Below are 21,033 nucleotides of genomic sequence, written 5' to 3' on the forward strand. Positions count from 1 at the left end.
ATGCTAAGGTAGGCAGATCAGCAGTCTGACTTGTGAGGCAACTTCCTGTGGTCCATAGCCAATCACGGTTCCCTGCAAAATGCATCAGTGACATATGCGTTTGCAAAGATACCATTGTACCCACATTCATTTGAATAATGCTCACACTTATTTTATACTGGCCTGGAATGCACTGTATGAGGGAGAAGTTTAGAAACAATTTAAATAAATAATCGCTTCATTCCCGCCCCCATATATGCTTATAATTTTATTTATTTATTAATTTATCAGAAAGATTTTTATACTTCTTTTCATTTACAGAAACTAACACCAAAGCACTTCACACAATACATAAAAAAGGAGAGAGAGAGAATGCAGTAAAGTTAATGATATCCAATCATTTACAATGATTTCAATGGATCTGATTGGGGTGTTACTTAGCTGGCTGTTACTCAGTCAATAAAAAGATCAAAACAACTAAGGACTGCTTTGTGTTACCTTATATTATATGTTTATATGAGCCTCTATTTATATAACAAGTTCATATTGCATAAAGCATATAATATAATAATAATAATAATAATAATAATAATAATAATAATTTATACCCTCCCCAGCCAAGGCCAGGCTCAGGGCAGTTAACAAGCAATAACAAAAACAAGTTGAATGAATACAACTTAAAAACAAGATTAAAATATTGAAACATTAAAATATTAAAATGCAGCCTCATCACAGGAGGAGAAAGGAAAAAGAAAAAAGAAATATCTGTATAATATTATTTTATATATATATATATATATATATATATATATATATAATATATATATATATAATATATATATAATATAATATATAATAATATGGAACAGCAACAAACTTCGCTGCTTGCCTCTTTAAGGACTTTGAAGTCTTCCACAGCAAATATAACCCCCGGCGGGGCCTGCAACGTCACCCTTTCATCTCCGACACGCCCCCTCCCAGGCCGCGCCCCCTCTCATGGTGACGTATGAGGCCCGCAGCGACTACACCACACGCGCACACTCTCTCTCTCTCCTTCTCCTTCTAACCGTAATTGAAGCGCCGCTGGAGGTCACGTGCGAGCGCACGTAGCCCGGCTCCTCCTCCATCTCCTCCGGAGGTAAGAGTCACGTGGGGGCAGGCGAGCGGCGGCAGAAAAGCAGCTTCTTACGAGAGCCTTTCTCTCTCTTTCCCTCTCCCCTCGCTGCGGTCACGTGGGAGGGAATGAGCCGGCGTGATTGGCGGGGGGGGCAGGAGACGGCGGCGGCGTGCGTGCGTGCGTGCGTGAGAAGGGGGTCCGCCCGCCCGCCGTACGACGCATGCGCGGGGGGGCCCCGGCGAGCGCGCGCCTGCCGCCGCGTCACGTGGTGAAGGCGGGGCTGCGCAGGCCGCAAGGGAGAGACAAGAGAGCGAGAGCGCGTGCGCGCGGGAACGCAGGGGCGAGGCGAGGAGTCACGTGACAGTGGTGGGCGCCGCTGCCGCCGCCGCCGCCGCTTTGTGAGCACATTGGCAGGTAACGAGCGCGCGACCGCGGGCGGGGAGAGGCGGATTCGGCGGGCTCCCCTCCCTTCGCTGGGGAAAGAAAGACAGACAGACGGGGGGGGGGGGGTTGAAATATTAGCCCGTGGGGGGGAGGGGAGAGAGAAAGGAAGGAAGGAACAGGCGCGCGCAGCCTCTCAGCCTCCCCTCAGGGGCCAATGGGGGGGGAGGGGGGAGACCGGAGGAGTCGACGGACCCCCCCCGAGCTCCGCTTAAAGGAGGAGGGGGCGGCCTAGAAGGTCCCCTCCCCGCCTTTGAAGTCCCTCGGAAGGGCGGTGGGGCCCTCACTCCCCCCGAAGTGAAAACGTGAGAGGGAAAATGGCCCCCCACCGCCTGCGAGTGCGTGTGAATACCGACCATGGGGAGGGGGGGGGCTGAGGGAGAAGGGTGCCCCCACTCCTCTGGTGAGGGGAAGGCGGGGGGGGGCTGCTGGAGTTTCCCTCCCGTGTCGGCCACGAAACGCCTCTCGTGGTTTTTTGAGGGGAAAGTGGGTGTGTGGTGAGGGGAAAGTTGGCGCGTGGGCCCCGGGGGTCCCTCTCCCCCCCCCGTAACACACACACTCCCAAGAGAGGCAGAGGCTGGGACAAATAAAGCTTAAAAACTCCTCCAAAGTTGCTGAGTTCTTTCTCACTCTCTCTTGCTCTACTCCCCCCCAAAAAATCTTTTCTCGACTATTTGCTCCGTTTTGAGGTGGAAGTGGTGCTGGAGACCCCACCCTACAGGAAGCTCCCCCTGCCCTTCTCTCCTCCAGCCCCAGAAACCTTTTATTTTCTCCCCAGGGGGCAAGAGAAGTTCGCAGACTGCCCCACCCCAGCGCACCGTCATGTTGGCAATGGAGAAGGACGGGGAGCGTGGCAGCAGGAACTCTCTCTGTGGAGAGGAAAGGAAAAGTTCAGGGAAAATGGCCCCCCAGCCCCCTTCCCCGGGATAAAGGCGAAATGATGGGTACCAGGCAGTGGCGTAGCGTGGGGGTGCAGGGGGGGCCGGCCGCACCGGGCGCAACATCTGGGGTTAGGGCAAATCCACGGGTTAGGGGGCGCAAATCCACGGGTTAGGGGGCGCAAATTACTTGCCTTGCCCCGGGTGCTGACAACCCACGCTACGCCACTGGTACCAGGCCCTGGGACAGCTTCTGCCTTTCGCTATCCCTGCTATGCCATGGAGCAAAGCCAGCCAGCCTCCTCTCTTCGCCCCCACAACCCCTCTAGTTTTATTTTGGGAGGTTGGTGATCCCTTTCCCTGGGTTTGGTGCCTTTCTGCACTTGGACTAGCTTTGGCTGCTTTCCCAGTAGGAGCAGTTGCCAACCTGTCTCCCACCCTTGCTTCGTAGAACAGGGTCTCCTGATGCTTGAGTTTCTTTCTCTTTCTCCCTCTTTCTCTCTCCTCCCCCCCCCCATCTGCTTGCAGTGTGTTTGGTCTCAACTCTTCTGCCTGAACTGATTGTATCACCCTGTAGGTGCATGTGAGGGTCTTCGCTGTGACCCTCTGAAAGGAGGGGTTTTTTTCCATCGCTGCTTCCTCAAATGATCTAACAGGGTATGTTAGGGTCAGCTTCAATTATGCCCCCCTTTTAAGAAATCACTGATACCTGAAGGGTCTCTATAAGCAATGGCACCACCTAAAGAGCTAGAGGAGGTTACTTGAGGACAAAATCTGTGAATAGTCATCCCTCTGCTTGTTGCCCTTATGCCTTCCCTGTGTTGTCTCTCTCTTCTGTTTGGGCTTGTGAGGAAATGGAAGCTGGGACAGGGTTGTGTTATTGGAATTGCATACTTAAAAAAATAAAACAAATAATTCTGTCTTATGTTGCTGCTGTTTGTGAAAGAAATTGCAGCAACAATAGTGACCCATTTTCTTCAAAAAGTGTTGAGCGTTCCAAAAGAGTCACTTGCTATTTCAGGTCCGACTGCAGTGAGCTCTGGGATTCAGGGGATCATGGGAAGTTTGAGGAGTATTGCTAAGTACTGAACTAAGCATGAAACTGTCTTGGTTCGGTACATCTTCCTTCTTAGGTTGCAGTTAAACAGTTTTAAGGCCAGCCTCAAGTCCGTGTTTACAATTCACTTACACCTAAAGGGGGTGATGATCCTGCAGAATTGAAACTAGTACCTCTGTGCTGTGAATTTCCTGGTGGTTAACTTGGCCTCCTGTAAGTGACTACTAGACTAGTTCAGTCCTGTCCTCTTGGTGCCAAAGAGCCACCTGTCTTCCTCTTCTCTATTGTCTTTATTTGAATCAGTGATGAAAGGAGTTATAATAATGTAGCACAACTGAGGGAATATTCTTTTGAGTGATTTAGGCAGGAAAAATTGAGGGCCTATTGTGTGTTTGGAACAGTTGCTTTTTTCACCCAGGAAGGGAAGTAGGAGCTGGATTTAAATACGGTGAAAAGAGGGGAAAAAAGAGCAGACTTAGAACAGCAATGCTTCTTTCCTAAAATAGCATCATAAAAGGTGTTACTTGCTTTAGTATCCTTAGCAGCTGTTTATAGTAGTTCCTCACATCTTTCCCTGGAGTCTCTGTTTGCACATTTACCTAACTAGCTGTGTTTGTAAAAGCCATACATTGTTTGTCTGCTGCCTTTAGCTTTGTGTGAAACAATATACCTCCAAAGCTAAAATCAGCTTGCAGTACTGGAGTGGTCTTTTTTTACTCCAAATGTGCTACTTGAAGGTGTTGTGTTAATTATTGTAAACACATGTTAACATACAGTCTGGGGGAAGTGAAGGTGTTTTAGGTTTAGGTTTTTGTTTGTTCTCCCAAATATTTGTGAATTTTAACTTAAGCTGCGAATGGGGTTTTTTTTTGTATCTGGCAGGTTTTACAGTATATGTAGAAAATGCTTTTTTAAACATGCTATTTCCTACAAGTTGGGTGAAAGCCTGGAATTCAGGTTAATCTCTTTTTGCCCTTTCCGCTTGAGAGATAAGTAGATATGTTCCAAGTTGTTGTTATATCTTTAAATGTATTTGAGTTAGAATTTAAGAGTGGTCTAGGTAGAGTTCAAAAATCTTAGGTTTCCAAATGTGTTTTGTCTTGTATTATTTTTCTTTAAACATAAAAATAGGGCATCTTGGAAATAGGCAGCTGAGTTTCAGATTGTTTTTGCAGCAAACTTGTTCAGTGGCTGTTTAAAGGTTCTTTGTGTTGCTTTTGCTGGCAACCATCCATATAGGTTTAGCTGCATTGCTAGGCAGCCTCCTACATATCTTTATTCAGAGCTGCTGTATGCAGTGTTTGTCAAATACAGGATTGAGAAAATCTTCATTTTAAAGACTTACTTTCAGTGTCTTGTCTTCTGGATCTCAGGCACCTCTCTCTGCAGGTTTGCCAAAGTCTGAGCTTGTGCATTGTCTGTATACTATATTAAATGCGAGGTTATAAATGGGGCGGCCAGTGTCTGGTGATAGACTAGTGCTAATACAAGAAAGTGAAAATGCCTAAATCTTGCAACTAGGAAACTGTGAAGAATTGGGTGGAGTAAGAATTGATATCTAAGGGCGCACTTCTTCCAAGCTCAATTTCACTCCTAATCCCTTAGGTGGCAAAAGAATAGAAGAAAGGGTCATTGTTGTTGAGTGGGCAGTGGATTGGGTTTGGTGGGAACATGTGACCTCTATTCCCCCATTGCCCTCTAAGCTTTAGTATGAAAGGCATGTGCACCACTAGGTGGGAAGAGGGTGTTGTGATACGGTGCTATTTTATTTTCAAGGATGATGGAGGGTCCTTTTGGACAGGCCTCTGCAACATGACTTTTCTTTTAAATATAATCAGTACTTATTGATGTTTTCAGTGATGTTTTTATGAATACCTTTGATAAATTTACTTTTATATTCTAATGCTGAGTTTGGGGTATTCCAAACTGCATAAGAGACCTAGATTTTCATTGTAGGTAGAACAAGATGTGTAAAACTTTTGACAGCAGGAAAAGAACTGGAGCACAGAAAACTTTAGAAAACTTGTTGCCTTTTCTAATGTTGGCAAACTACCTTTGGCCTGAATCGCTGCTTCCTCAAGAGGCTCTTCTGTGTGCTCCAGAAATATGTTCCCTCTAGCTACCTTTTTATTCCTTACTAGTATGAAAGTACCGATAAGCTCCAGTTACTTTTTTCTAAGCTGTGAAGTGGCATTGAGGCTTTGTGTGTGTGAGTGTGTGAATCACAAATGTTCTAAATTCTTATACTGTACACTGAAATGGAAAAGCTGCAAGCTATACAATAATGAAGTATCAAGGCATGATTAGAGGTGACCTAGATGTACTCTATTTTTCATAGTCATTTCCAGCATCACTTGTCCTCAGTGATTGGCTACATAATACTGTGATGTCATCCTGCCTCTGATTAGCTGATAGCCAATAGCAACTGGTGGGCCACAAGTGGGGTGTGGGCTATATAAGTAAACCCAAAATAATTATTGCTTTTGATTCTTAATTGGTATGATGAACTCTCCTGCAACTTTCGTTGGCGTTTTAAAACGCTGTGTTGATGTCACTTGTAAACAAACGTCAGAAAGGCTTGAGTCTTTATATTTTAACAGTTGGGACTGCTGTGTGGCAGCTGATGTGAAATCCAGTGACAGTTTGTCACAAGGAGCTTGTACAGAGTGACTGTGCAACAGAGGCAAACTGTAATAATCACTCAAAACAACCCTGTATGAGCACCTTGTGGCAAACTGTCAATTGGTCTGCTGCCAGGGTTAGTTAATAGTTTAGGCCAGGGTAATTTGGAGTTTGTGTAGTCAAAATTTGCCAACTGCATTTCTGTTGAAGAAATAGTAGTTTGAGTGGACATGAAACCTGTTTGCAACTGAAGTCACAAAGTTGTCTTTCTGCAAAAGGAGCAGCTGTTGTGTCCTAGGACCCTCAGAGATGAGCTTTTGGAAGTGAAGTTGTCTGAATTTTGGCTTCGTGTTAACAAAATTACCCAGTTACTACTGAGTATCTTGACTTTGCTGCTGCCATTTGGTAGTACATATCTTTAGGAGACGGGTTTCCCACAACGATTGCTATGAATACATAATACAGTAGCGGGCTATGCATCCACATGGATCTGCTTGTTGGCAAAATGCGAGCTTGGCCATCCCAGTGATACTTCCCCTAATGGACTTCATTTTGAATTAAAATATTAAATATATTCCTGGTTTGTAATATTGAACATTGCTTGTGTAACATATGTTTTTAGAATAAATTCTTATAGCTTATATAAATCAGTATCCTCATTGCTTCATTACATTTATCTTACACATTGTTTGCCCATGTATATATTGCATTGTGCGTAGTCTGTGGTTTGATCATATTTCTGTTCATTGGTGCCATTCTTTGTCATGAGCCAGTGCCCCAAGACCCGGGGCACTTCTGTCTCCTTTGTTTAGCTGAGTAGCAGAACTTTGGCAGACACGTGGATTCCAATAAGACACAGAATGCAGGAAATGTCGTTAGTAGAGTTTACTAGGGCATAAATCATACAGTTTGTTGCTAGATCCCTAGCAAGGCAACACTTAGTTCATTTAGAGCAAATCCAGTTTCCAGCAGTTAAAAATCACACCACACAAATATAAATGCAAAAATGAAAGTAAAAACAGAATAGCAGTAGGAAAGAAAGAGAATAACGAAGCAGCCTTGGCAGTCAGTTGATATAGTCAACAGCCTTGAAAAATAGAGATAGCACGGTAGGAAAACAACATCTGTGCTCTTTCTGCCTTCCAGAAGACCTGAAAACCTTTTAAACCTTAGAATATACCAGAATGCTTCTGGTGGCTTCTGTACTTCATGAGCTGACATTATTTTAGGAGGAGGATTTCCTATCGTGTGCTGTTGAGATTTTCCATTTGTGTCACTGCAAGAAATGCTTTGAGGAATACTGGACAGTGGAACCCTTCTTACAACTTAATTCAGTCTTCTAACAGATTAGCTGGAGGAGATGCTAACCTGCTTAAGTGGAACAGCTTGCATTAAGATCAATGGAGTATTGAAGGAGCTTTGATCTTTCCCTATTTTTTTTTTTAAAAAATTCTAAATATTTCTTTTGAGAGGGTGGAGATTTTTTCTTTGTTCTACTTTTTTAAAAAAGTTTAAGATGAGTTTTAATCTTGCATTATGCTTTGTATACTGTTTTATCAATGTTTGTAGGATACAACTACTAAATGAATCTGGCTACCTGGATAGAACAAAAACATTTTCCTGATTTATGTGTCTGGGCCATTGAAATAACTTGACTTAATGAGGAAAAAGACTCATAGTTCTTTAGATAATTGGTGGTAAGATTAGCTTCATACAAGAGTGGCTGTTCTCTTTGGCAGCTGTTAAACAGAAAATCCTGATTAATGCAGTTCTGCAACAGCATTTCTCACTGAAAATGTTTAATCTGTTCAGCACTACAAGGTTACCTAAGGAGAAGAGGGAGTTTGCCATGGGGCCCCTACTGATATTCTTTTGTGACTTACCGATTATGGAATATATACATTTTGTTGGATTAAATGGTGCTGTTGTGGTTATTTTAACTCTTTACAGTGTTAGAAACTCAGATATATAAGCTAATTGCCAGATGACACCTTAATTTAGGTTATGGTCACTGCAACAGAATGTCTAGGAGCTTTTTTTTGTAATGGGGTTTATTATTATTATTATTATTGTTATTCATTTCATTTCTATACTCCTTTATATATAGGTTTGCCACCTAACATCTCCATCTGGCTGGCTGGCGTGGCTACAATGCTGCGAAAGTCAGCTGGTCTGTGGGGCAGCACAGCACCAGAAGACTGTCCCCACCCCAAACATTTAAGTTTAAATCTAGCACAATACTTTACATAACAGATATATGTGATCAGTTTAGAATGTGCCTGCCAACTAAGCTAAACTAGATCAGATGTTAATGTTTAATTTATTTTAATACTGTATCAAGGTGGAACAGAGGCTAGATGATGGCTGAGTTTGAGTATAGTAAAAGAGACTTAAAGGAATAGAGTGGTATGATTTCCCCCCCATGTTTTGGTAGACTTCGGGTTATATTTTAGCAAGTAAGATCTAATTTATATATTTTAACTGCTGCTATATCTGTACCGTCCCTGTTATACTGAACTGCCAATTTAAATATATCCCTATTGTGTTTTATGACTTCCCTGATTTTGTATGTGAGCTGGAACTGGTCTGTGACCGAAATAATAATTTCATTCAGTGTTTTGGTTGGAACAGTTTTCCATGTTGCTTGACCCATGTATGTAATCTGAAGTGGTTTTTTTAATATACATTTATTCTGCTATGTTTGAACACACAACAGATAATGGCTAGGAATCTTGCCTTTTTTCTGTCCTGTCTGAAAGTCTGTGATACCTTCTTATGCATAAGATATTGTTATGTTGATTGGTGCACATTATAAAGTGGTTCACTGTTCCAGGGGCTTTGGCAAGAGCTATAGTGTACTGTATTTAACCAGAAATGGCCATTTTGCCTAGTTTAGAAAAAGACTGCATCCTTGGGTAGTAATAACTGGCAGACGTGTTACTATCTTTCTTTTGTTACCTACGGGAAAGGGTTAGAAAGCTTTGTAAGAAATTAAAGCTCTTTTAACTGCTGAAATTTCTGTTAAGAACCCACTTTGATACCTGAAATGTCATCAACCACTGCCTGTTTCTTTTCCAACTTATGTCTAGAGTTGCAGTAGCTAGAAGATTATGTACTTAGGTCATACTTCATCTTTTCATCCAGGTGAAAGAGAACTTAGTGTGGGATGGGGGCAAGGAGAAGTTTGTAAACCCTCACACATCTGCTTTGCGCCTTGAAAATCATGTGAATAACAAGGACTTATCAAGGTTGCTGTTGCATTCTTTATGTGCAGTGAGCCATGGTGCCCCAACCTTTTCTTGTCAGTGCAAGTGATTTTCATACATAGCCAATGTATGTGGGACGTTTCTTCCTGCTCATGATAAAAATGGTTTTGTATCTGCATGCACAGACTTGGAACCTTTGTAATTTGGAATATAATTCAGCACCAAGTTAAATGTACCAATATATTTATTTCAATTAATATGGCTTGAATATGAATACAGAATTGTGCATAGCATCTTGGGAAATCAGCTTATGGGTTGTATCCAACTAAGTTCAGCTTTAAAACAAAACACTGAAATTAGTGGGAAATACTAACTTGAGTTCATTATTTTCAGTGAGTCTGTTTCATGTACAGTACAGCCTGCTTGGATACAACTGCAAGACACTAAATCTATTTTGTAGTGTATTTCCTGATGCTGTTTCTTTAAGTCCTCTTTACAGTTATCTTACAAATAGTGCTATGCACAACTGAAGGACTGAGTCTCACTTTGCATTGGGCTATATATGCTAAAGTACAAAATACAAAGCTGGAGGATGCACACATGTACAGTTAGATGAATGAGTCTTCAAAAACCTCTAGTTGTGACTGGGAAGAGGATTTAAACCTCCAAATTCAAGTCTGAGAGTTATGTGCATGCCTTCCACACTTGATAGGTCATGTGTGTATTTTGTTTTGGGATTGTGTACCTGCGAACAAAATTGTAAAATGAGAGCCGGCTTTCTTGCGGTGTGTGCCACATCTTAAAGTTTTAGGGGCAGCCTGCTTTTGGAAATATAACGAAATGGTTATGAGAGTTTGGTACCATCCTCAAGACTCACTGAATGGGGATTATCATAGGGAAGTTGGCCTTGGTTTCATTTACCTGCTTTATTATATAACGCCTGAAACCCTTGGTCAATATCTATTCATGTAGAAAAACTGCATATTACAATATGACATCTAACGTTTCAGAAACTTCTGGAAAGTCCTTTTTCTTCAGGGTTCCCAGGGCACTTTAGTATGACTTGAAAAAAATGTAGTACTCTGGGAGAAACAAAGTCCTGTGAGGTTCTGGATATTTTCCCTTCCAGTCAGCTGTCAGTAAAGGAGGAAAATTCTGCTGCCTCTGCATAGGAGTCAGGAAGTGATCTAATCACACTCAGAACAGATATGCTCAAGAATTTATCTCTCAGCTTAGGGAACACAGCTCTTGCCTCCCTTGGAGCCTGGGTGTCCAATTTCAATTTTCTTCTCATTTCTATCGTAGCTAAGTAGCTGTAGAATAGAACTGGAATCTTAGACTTTGAAGGGACCCATAGGGTGTCTGGTCCTTTTGCCTAAGGAAGTCTTAAGTTTACAATATTGGCACATGTTGTGAAGATACGCAAGTCAACCATCTCCAGGGGGGCCTCTTCATACTGAACCCCTCTTACAGTTAAAAAGCTTGTCCTTTCTAACAAATTCCCTGAAATGTACTTTACCAGTTTTTAATTTATTGTTGCCAGCTTCATTCTCTCATGTACAGTGGTACCTTGGGTTACATATGTTTCAGGTTACAGACTCCGCTAACCCAGAAATATTACCTCGGGTTAAGAACTTTGCTTCAGGATGAGAACAGAAATTCTGCAGCAGTGGCAGCAGGAGGCCCCATTAGTTAAAGTGGTGCTTCAGGTTAAGAACAGTTTCAGGTTAAGAACAGACCTCCAGAACAAATTAAGTTATTAATCCGAGGTACCACTGTATATAGGAAACACAATTATATTGTGCTAGTGCTGTCATTTGGCCTGGTCAGTGTGTGCTGGTACTAACCTTTAAAGCCTAAACAGTTTGAGTCCAGTTTACTTGAAGAAGGGGGAAAGGTGTATTGTGGCTGAAATGCCTTTTAGTACCCCATATACCTTTTGGGGCCAAGTTACAGGTGAACTGATTGCCTTTACAGGTGAACTGCCCACAGTGAAATCAGTTGTGACAGATGCTCTGAAGTCCCAAAGTTGGGGTGTCTAATTCATACAGGGCTTGCAAAGAGCCCTTTGTGGTGCTTTAAAGCAGTGTTTCCCAACTGGGGGCCATATCCCCCCCCCAGAATATTTCAAAGGGGCTACAGGTGAAAAATTTCATAAATGGGGGGCCAGAGAGGGAAGTGAGAAGAAAATAAAAGAAATCATTTTTTTAAAAAATCCTGATTGGCTGGCTATCTGCTTGGCAAATCACAAGCAGGTAAGGGGGTGGCCCACCAGGGGGCGGCCTAGCACTTCATTTTATATTGAATTTGTATAGTCATGGTTTGTTTACAGTAGGAGAGGGCTATCTCTGAGGCTCCCATTTTGACCACTGCTTGTAGTTGCCGCCAGTGCTGGGCCAGGTGGCAGCCTGGGCCTGACTCTGCAAGGCGCGGGGTGCAGTCCATCCCAGCACCTAACCAAGCAGTGTCATCTGGTGCTGCTGACTTGTATCTAGTAAATAACTAAGTGTCGTGAGTTCAGTGGGCCTCACTCTCAGGTAAAGGTGGGGGGCTATAGTGTTTTATCTAGGCAGCCAGGGCTCCTCCAGATAACAATATCTTTTTGCACCAGGTCAGAGAGGACTACTTGCTTTTAATTCCCCCCTCCCCATATATACAGAACTCCCTTTTGCAGACGCTCCAAGTGTCCCTATTTTCCAGGGACAGTCCTGGATTTAGAGAAGTTGTCCCAGTTTCTGATTTGATCCCGGAATGTCCCACTTTTCCTTAGGACGTTCCTATTTTCAGCAGAGAAATGTTGGCGGGTATGGAGTTATCTGACCCCAAGCCCTCTGAAGTCAGCACTGTATAGGAAAGTTATTTTAATGTTTAATATTTTATTACGTTTTTATATAAGTTGGAAGCCTTCCAGAGTGGCTGGGGCAACCCAGTCAGATGGGTGGGGTATAAATAGTAACATTATTATTATGGTATATGATGTCCTTATTTTCATCGGGGTAATGTTGGAGGGTGTGCTTTTGGACTGTCATTTGTAGTTTTCCCCCTCTGTCAAATAAGTGTTGTTTACATTGAAGATGGATCTCCTTCGGGAGGTTCTGGATTCTCCTTCCTTGGAGGTTTCTAAGCAGAGGTTGGATGGCCATTGGTCATGGATTCTTTAGCTGAGTTTCCTACATTGCACTAGAAAGTTGCACTAGAAAGATGACTCTTGGGGTCCCTTCCAGCTATGTTTTTCTGCTTCAACAATATTTTGTTATTTTTCTATCATTTTATGTAATTGTATGTTGTATAAATAATAGAAATTATGAATAAAATATGTTCTGTTAACAAACAGAGCATTTAAATTGCTACCTTTCTACCGGTAGGACGGGGTGGAAGGCCACAGGAAGGAAACAAGGTCAGAAGGGGGCCGTGATCGGGAAAAGGTTGGTAAACACTGCTTTAAAGCACCTGAGGCTTCAGAGAACTCACTAGCAGAGCCAACCCAGCAGGCTTTGACTCTACCACCCATCAGCTCAGGGGTCTTAAAGCCAAAGCCCACTTTCCCTTGCCAGTGCAATTTAAGACTCCTGGTGGTGCCTTGGCAGCCACATCCACCTTCCCCATATTTGATGACATATGATGGCAAGGTGGGTGTGGTTTTGGGGAAACGGCTTTGCAGGTCAAGTTTGGCCCATGGTCCTGAGGTTCCCCACCCAAACTGTTTTTTCAGCACCTTTTAGTGTCATTGGAAATCTATTCAAATGCTAAGCAACTTCTGTGGTGTGAACTCTGCCAGGGTTTCATGCTTCTGTAGTAATTCAGCAGTGAATAGGCTAGGCTGAGTACAGTTAGAGAAAATAAGGCTTTCAGGGAATAGAACGGAAATTTTAACATCCCTGTTTGCCCACTTAAATCCAGTTGCGTTTGAATTTCTTTGGTTTGATTTGCAGTCAGTGGTCTCTCCTGCCTTCGGCAATATTCCGTCTTAAATTTGAAGAGTATTCTGCAGTACTGACCTTGTGCCAATTACTGTGACAACAGAATGATGTCACAAATCCAGAGTTATGGCTCTGGCATTGTGCATCAGGTTTTGCTTCAAGTAGGTCTCAGAGAATAGAAAGGAAGGTAAATGTTGTTAGTCTTCAATCTTGCCACTGAGGAAGATGGACCATAGAGAGGTTAAGGTAAGGACTTTGGGGTGGGGGTGGGGGCTGGCTTTCAAGGGCTGTGTTGATTAGGCTGCTATTGTTTACATCTTGAGTTCAAGAACAAACAAAGGATGTTGTACTAAGTGATACTTAATATACATTTTTTTAAAAAAATGTGTATACGTACATTATTTTTACCTTTTTAAATGTATATTTGGATATTGAATTGGAGCGGAATAAAAATCTTAATAGCCTAGTCCAGGGGTCAGCAACCTTTTTTAGCTGTGGGCCGGTCCACCGTCCCTCAGACCATGTGGTGGGCTGGACTATACTTTGGGGGGGGGGAAATGAATGAACGAATTCCTATGCCCCAGAAATAACCCAGAGATGCATTTTAAATAAAAGCACACATTCTACTCATGTAAAAACACACTGAATCCCAGACTGCCCCCGGGCAGAATTGAGAAGGCAATTGGGCCGCTTCCAGCCCCCGGGCCTTAGGTTGCCTACCCCTGGCTTAGAGTGATGAATGGGTCACCATGTGATTCAAACTTCCTATGAAGTTGCTTTTTCAACTCATTTATGATGACACCTTGAGTTACAGCAACTACCGTAACTTACAACGCATTGCCGCTCTGCCAGTAAATTGCATGAGACTGTCCAATAAATGATTCCAGGAATTTCTCAGTGTCCGCTGCAGATGAAAATTTGATCATCAAAACTTTGAAAAGGTGTAGGGGGTGATGTCTACACCTGGTTTTATAGCATCAATTTTTTTTGTCAGTCCTCTCTCTCCCTAGAGCTATGTGTGAGAGAGTGAAACATGTTTACATTTATTTATTTATTTGCAAGAGAGCTTTAGTGTGAGCAATTGATTTGGTCTTCTTTATTACATTTATGCGTATCTTGCTTTCTTCAATGATAGAACTCATACATTGTGTTCTTGGACATGCTGCCATCTAGGCAATCTTTAGGCCAGACCTTAGTTTCAGCAAGGTTGTTGCATAATTTGCTTTCAGCCCAAGGCCTGGTATCTTCAGAAGGTGCCATGGTGATAAGAATGAGCAATGTGCACTGCAATGCTCCATTCAGTAGTCATAGAATCATAGAACTGTAGAGTTGGAAGGGACCCCAAGGGTCATCTAGTCCTACCCCCTGCAGCTCAGGAATCTTTTGCCCAATTGTCCCATGCTCTATCCACTGAGCTCTGTGTAAAACAGGATGATTTATGAACAACTAGTCTGGTTGAGTGCCGCAGCCACATAGTCGCCTTTGACTGGACTTAACCATCCAGGGGTCCTTTACCTTTACCTTTTAATACTAATGTAAACAGTGGCTTAGCAGGAACAAGCAAGTGTGTTCTTGCACATCGAGAACATTGCAAGCAAGCAATTCCTTTCCTGCTTCTGCAATTCTGCCAACACCTAAGCCTTAGTTTAGTTTAGCATTGATTGTGATTCAGGCTATTGTCTTGAGTTCATAAAGTAAGTATTTGTAAACCATTGGATAAAGATACTAGGTGGTGGTATGTGTTCTGCCTTGTGTAAGGAAATTTCCAGTGGTAGCTGGAGTTTCCTAAAGATTTATTCTCCTTTGTTAGCTTCATGGCAAGGGAAATCTTTCAACTCAAAAGCATTTGCACAGGAAATGTTCTAGTGGACATTTTGTGGATTTCAAACTACTCAGAAAGGAAGTTCCTGAGGAAAAGTGTTCCTAAGACAATATATGTCTTGATACTTTGCTATTCTCTGCGGGAATGAATGGCAACAATGAGCTGTACTACATTTTGAGCAACATGCAAGTGTTTGCAAACCCTTTCCCTCCAGTTTGCCCCATTTATTCCATTGATGAATTCAGAGGGCCTGAGGCTTCGAAGGAAGACCTCATGCTTGGCAAGAGTGCTGCACCTTTCCTTTGGAATGAGCGCTCTCACTCAAGTAGTGCTTATTGGTCAGCAGCTCTTAAGATGATTGCTAAGTAGTTCTTTGAGGGTTGGATTTCATGCACTTACAGAGTTGCAAACCCCATCAGCACAAAGCTCATCCTAACACTTGGCAAGATGTCAGGCTGTCTGGAGTGGTATTGGGATGATTCACTGTCACGGTGCCATCTAGGCTGTGTCGTACTAAAACTCCGTAAAGATTGAAAGTACAGGTGTCATCTCACTTATGTGTGCGTCAGGTCAGGAAATAGATAAATAGAGTCAAACAAGGACATGGTGGGAGAGAGCTGGAGAGTCCTCCCTAGTGGCTTGCGAGGAGACCCTCCCAGGAGCCCGAAGAGGACTTTTCATACCTTATTGTCTTATTTTAAGTCTTCCTAGAATATTTTATAACACTGAGTTGACTAGCAGATGACTGATTAGTCATGCCCAGCTTCCAATAACCATGGGTAACAACCAGATGCCTAAATAAGGGAATGCGACTTAGTGAGATTCCTTAACATTATACATTCTGTCGGTCATATAAAGCAAGACAGCATAAAAACATACCTGGGATTTGCTTGTGGTAGCAATTAAGCTAGAAACCCAAACTTTATTAAATTAGATTGCTGGTTTCCATAAAATAATTCACCAGAGGTGTTGCTTTTAGCTTGGGACCAGTTTGCCCACTTCTGTCTGCAGACCTGGCATTGTTACAAGTGCCACATAATACCTGTTCCACTTCTTCCTTCATTGTGGCAGCACCTACCCTTTGGAACTCCCTGCTTATTGATACCAGGCAGGCACCTTCACTGTACTCTTTTTTGACACCTGCTAAAAACATTTTTTGTTTAGGCAAGCTTACCCAGATACAGTGGTACCTCTGGATGCGAACGGGATCGGTTCCGGAGCCCCATTCGCATCCAGAAGCGAACGTAACCCGCGTCCGTGGGTCGCGATTCGCAGCTTCCATGCATGCGCGTGACGTCATTTTGACCGTCTGCGCATGCGCGAGCGGCAAAACCCAGAAGTAACGTGCTCCGTTACTTCCGGGTCGCCACAGCGCGCAACCCGAAAATACTTCTCCCGAAGCTACTTCAACCTGAGGTATGACTGTATGTAGAATGCGTATGTGTGTTCTAATTCATTTTTAGTTTATTGCTTTTTAATGTTTTAAATAGTAGTTTTTAACTGTTTCTACTGATAATATGGTTTATTCTCTTTGCAAACCTCTTTGAGGTTTTATTTTTTTACAGTCAAGTGGTGTATGCATTTTACTGAATACTGTAAATAAATAACTGGGAAATGTTGTTTTTTTTTAGGGGGGAGAGGGAGCTGAGACTCCTGTTCATTCCTGTGCCACTAACAAAGCAACAGTTCCCAAGGTTCCTTAAAAGTTTAATGTGTATGTAGCGTATACATGGCCTGCTAACCTTCCTAGCATTAGTCCCTGGCTGCTGAAACCTTTTGTTTTTTTTGACATTGGCAGTTGGGATCTCTTGGTCCCTTCCTTCTTCTGTCTTTCAACCAGCTAATGTTGCCCATTACTTTTGTGCATTAGGGGCAGATATATGCTTCTTGGCCGGGGGCATTGGGAGTATGGTCATCTGTGATCTCCCGATTAACTTCTGAGCCCTCAGCTCGGCTATTTTTAGCAAGCGTTGCTTCTCTGCTTCTATTCTGGGGAAATATTTGAAACTTGTTCCAGGGAGAGGGGGAGCAGTTTAGAAAGTTCAGGAGAGTGCAGTGTATGAGCTTGTGTGTAAGCAGAACACACACGAATTGTTCCCCTCATCTGGCAAAAGCATGTAATGTTCTAGTCTTGGCTCACTGCACTTTGTTTCCTTGTACGTTGTTAGGTTTATAAGAATCTTGCTCTTAAATGTAAATTCCTAGCAACTGCATGTAGCTGTTGTGCCTTAGGCTTCTTGAGTAGGATTCAAAGCCGAGTGCTTCGTCTAGCCTTCGCTGATCCGGTGCCTTCCAGATGGTTTGAAGTACAGGTGAATGGGACTGTTTGGAGTCATGGTTCAGAACATTTGGAGGGCACCAGACTGGGGAACACTGGTTTATTGGCTCACTTGAAATTTAAAATGGTCTGGTGGATAGAGGCTAAGATCTGGGTTCAAAATATAAATGTTAAACAATAACCACATCCACCTTCTCTCCTCACAATCTTTAGTCTCTGGCCCCATGGGCACAGGTTGAGCTAGATTGCATGTTGCATTAAACCACAGTTAAAAAACAACACTTATGCCCACATACGCTGCTGAAAAGTTATTGTGCTCCTTGCCTATTCTTGCTGCTGTTGTGATGCTGGGAAACAAAGCTGGATTTTGTCTCGTTGTGATGTCCAAACCTAGACCCATGGTTTAGCCATGAGCGGTTGGCTAAGAATAAACCATGGTGACTGCTCATGGTTTGTTTGGAGAACAACACACCATAAGCCTCAGCTTGGACACCACAACAAGCCAGAGTGTGGCTGGGGTAGGGGAGGAGTACAGCAGAAAGCATCTCAGAAGTGTTGCACCATCATATTGTTTGTTCACATTAAGCCAACCTATAGCTGATTTTTTAAAACTATAACTTCTTTTTAATTGTTTCGGGACTGTATGAAATGTTTCTCATTTCTTCACCCCACTTTTCAACTCATACTTTTGGTTTTTCTGAAAAAATCCATACCATCCTTGAAGCCTAAAGGAAACAGGCTAAGCAGATCCAGCCATCTTAAAAGTATAAAATAGCCAGAACTTGAGTTCTAGCTGAGATTTTAGGTCTTGACTGAGCCTCTTCTCTTTCCACACACAATGATTCTCTTCTCTCCCCTCAATCTCCTTCCGGTGTGCCACCCCTCTCCAAACTCAAAAGCTCAAACCCTAGGTATAAGAACACTATTACCTGCTTGTTCCTGTATTAGGCACACCACTGAGTTGCATGTTAAAGTAGTCTTTGGTTGAGTAGACCTGGAGCATTAATAATAGGCTTTTAGTCTTCCATCTTCTAGCAGGAACATCACAATGCCATTTATAAACATATTTTAGGAGTACAAAATGCTGCCCTCTGCCACATCACTATTGTAAAGGAATTATAGGTTCTGTAAGAGCCTGATTTTCTTGCTCCAGTTCAGGAGGAGTATGTGTCTTAAAAAGAACAATGGTTATAATGTTCAGTTCTTTGCTTCTACTTGACCTATACCTTGTAACAGGGGAATCTTCCGCAGTTGTTGTTGTTGTTGTTGTTGTTGTTGTTGTTGTTGTTGTTGTTGTTGTTTTTAATTCTTAAAACACACAATTGAACCAGAGGCCTGCATTCTGAGACCTGGAGATGGTGCTATGAGTACAGCAACCCCCATGTTACCCAATCTTTCCTCTTCCGGTGGACTCAGGGGAGAGGAAGAATGCATTTCTGCACTTTTCTCTTCTCTAAGGCAGATGTTTTCAACCTTTTTGAGTTCATGGGTCCCTTGACCAACTGCATTCTTTCTGCGGCACCTCTGTGGGACTCAGGAGCCCAGTTATGTCACCCTTTGCATGCAGAGCTGGCAGCCTCTCACCCTTCTTCGAACACCCCTTGTGGAGTGTGCCCTCAGCCTCCTTGCAGCAGGGAGCAGCAATGTCCCTCTGGCCTCCCCAGGAGCCTTTTAGCTATTCTGGGCGAGTGTGGGCCCTGCCTCCTGGACCAGGTAGAAATTGGAAAAGGTTTCTCCAATATATTTTCATTCTGTAGAGGGAATATTTAGAGTTATTAGGAGAGCCAAGGTGGCTTTTTGGGATTGTTCTGTGTGCTGAAATTATGTGTAATTTTCCCAGGGAATATTTCCTAGAATTTGAAGGGTGAAGGATTGGTTTTCTGCGGAGTATGTGTCTGCTGTGTGTGTATAACCTAAAATTTTATATAGCAACCTTGTCATAAGCAGATTGCCTCTGCTCCAACCTGAATAAATCAATTTTAGCTTTTAAAGCTGCCTTTCCAGTACAAAAAAGATCCAAAACAAAAGAACGGGAAAACATCCTTACAATAAGAGAGCAGACTAGTTACATTCTAATAGCCTTGGTACTGTTAGATGATTGTAGATAATGGGTAAGAAATGTGTGGAAGCTGCAGTGAAGAAATGGCACAACGAAAGGGAAAACCTGGCTCCTTGTAAGCCCTTTTTGCATCAGAAATCTTGAAAGGTCTTGGATACAGAATCTAGGCATCATTGCAGATTTTTAGGGAGCAAATTTCTAGCCCTTTCAGTGGAAGGTGAAGGTACAACAACATTTATCTGTGAATAGTTCTGGCAAAAGAATTGGGGCCAGTTCATAGGGCCAGTTTAACATTCTAGTGGCGGCATAAAGTTAGTATTTTGTGACCTTATGAATGCCCTCGCCTGCCTTAAAATGAGCAGTCAAATTGGGTGTGCTTCATGTCTTAGATTAAGCAGTACCTCAGAAAAGCTTGAGCTATAGACTTTCTGCACATCGTATCACACAAGTAGCACTTTATGCCTCTTCCTTTCCATACTGCTATCACATTATATGGCTTGTGCAAATGGGCCTCAAGTAGTGAAAACTCTGCTGAGTAGGTGATCTTCGATCATCTTCAAAGTAGCAGACAAGCTGGGCTTTGCCAGGTTCGGTCATAATGGAATGTGGTCTTCTGGGTCAGATCCTGCAGCCATTTCCAGGTACAGGCAGCTCTCTTTAGTTAACTATGCAGGAGCTCAAGGAAGTGGTGGTTTGTTTGTTTGTTTGTTTTGCCATATCTCTGGAGTGATTCTTTCCTTATTGCATTCAACGTTTCAGTTGCTGGGTGTATAGGCTTGGCCAATAAAAGCTAAATTTGCTAATAGCTGGAAGAGGAGGTTAAAATTAAGACTGTGCAAAGCTACACCCAGCTTTGTCAGAGTTTCCTTCTAAATGAAATTCTCAGGACTTTAAGGTGGGGTAGTACTTGCCTGTCATCGTATGAGCCAGTCCAATGACTTGCTTCCTTCACTCCCACATTTTGGGTGGGTTTTCACACCCCACCTATGATCCATGAAATGTTGGGAAATTGAGGAAATTAAGGCATTTGGGTCAGCCCTAGTTAGATCGCTGGTGAGACTGCACGAGTCAGCAGTGAAATGTCAGATGACTCTGTAGAATGCTGTGTAAGACTTCTTCAGATAGATAAAATGTTACGAGTTTGTGTTTGCAGTTGTTACATATGTTGCATATGTACAGTTGTTGCAGATGTTGCATATGGCAACATCCCACAGGTTGCTCATTTCTGGTATGTTGCTTTGACCTAAGCAATCACTGGGACCTCCTCTCTCCCAGATTTTTTTGATGAGCTTGTGAAGTTGTTGTGTAAGTTCCAACTCCACCCACTTTGAAGACTTCAGCAGGTATCCCATCAGGTCCACTGGCTTCCTTGTTTTTCATTTGGTTAATAGCTGTCCCAGATTTGGAGATACTAAGCCACTTGGTCAAAGGACCACTGTGACCAGCCATAGCCATGATTACACCTATGTTCAGATGAATGGAGGCAGCCCCCCCCCCCACATATGAGCACATGAATTTACAATTAGAAAAAGTGGAATAGGAGTAGGTAGCTCTTCTTAAATCACATGCCTTTACTCGTACCTCACCTTTCTCCACAGTCATACCTCTTGTTACATTTGCTTCATGATACGTTTTTTCAGGTTGCGTCCCATGG

General features: G+C 42.9%; 1 protein-coding gene across 10 annotated transcripts in view; it reads left to right on the forward strand.

Annotated features, from left to right (window-relative positions):
- Positions 1-982: 982 nt before the first annotated feature.
- Positions 983-21,033, forward strand: part of UBAP2 (ubiquitin associated protein 2) — a 76,873-nt gene continuing 56,822 nt past the window's right edge. The window contains exon 1 of one of the 10 annotated variants that reach the window (XM_083575561.1): positions 983-1,117. The gene's annotated coding sequence lies outside the window, so the exon portion shown is untranslated. Of the gene's footprint in view, positions 1,118-1,141; positions 1,511-1,610; positions 1,872-13,335; positions 13,467-21,033 lie in introns of those variants that run through there. The other 9 variants (XM_083575564.1, XM_083575559.1, XM_083575558.1 and 6 more) reach the window with 9 other exon arrangements.

The sequence above is a fragment of the Podarcis filfolensis genome (assembly GCF_964270895.1).
Source record: "Podarcis filfolensis genome assembly, chromosome: 11".
Taxonomy (NCBI): domain Eukaryota; kingdom Metazoa; phylum Chordata; class Lepidosauria; order Squamata; family Lacertidae; genus Podarcis; species Podarcis filfolensis.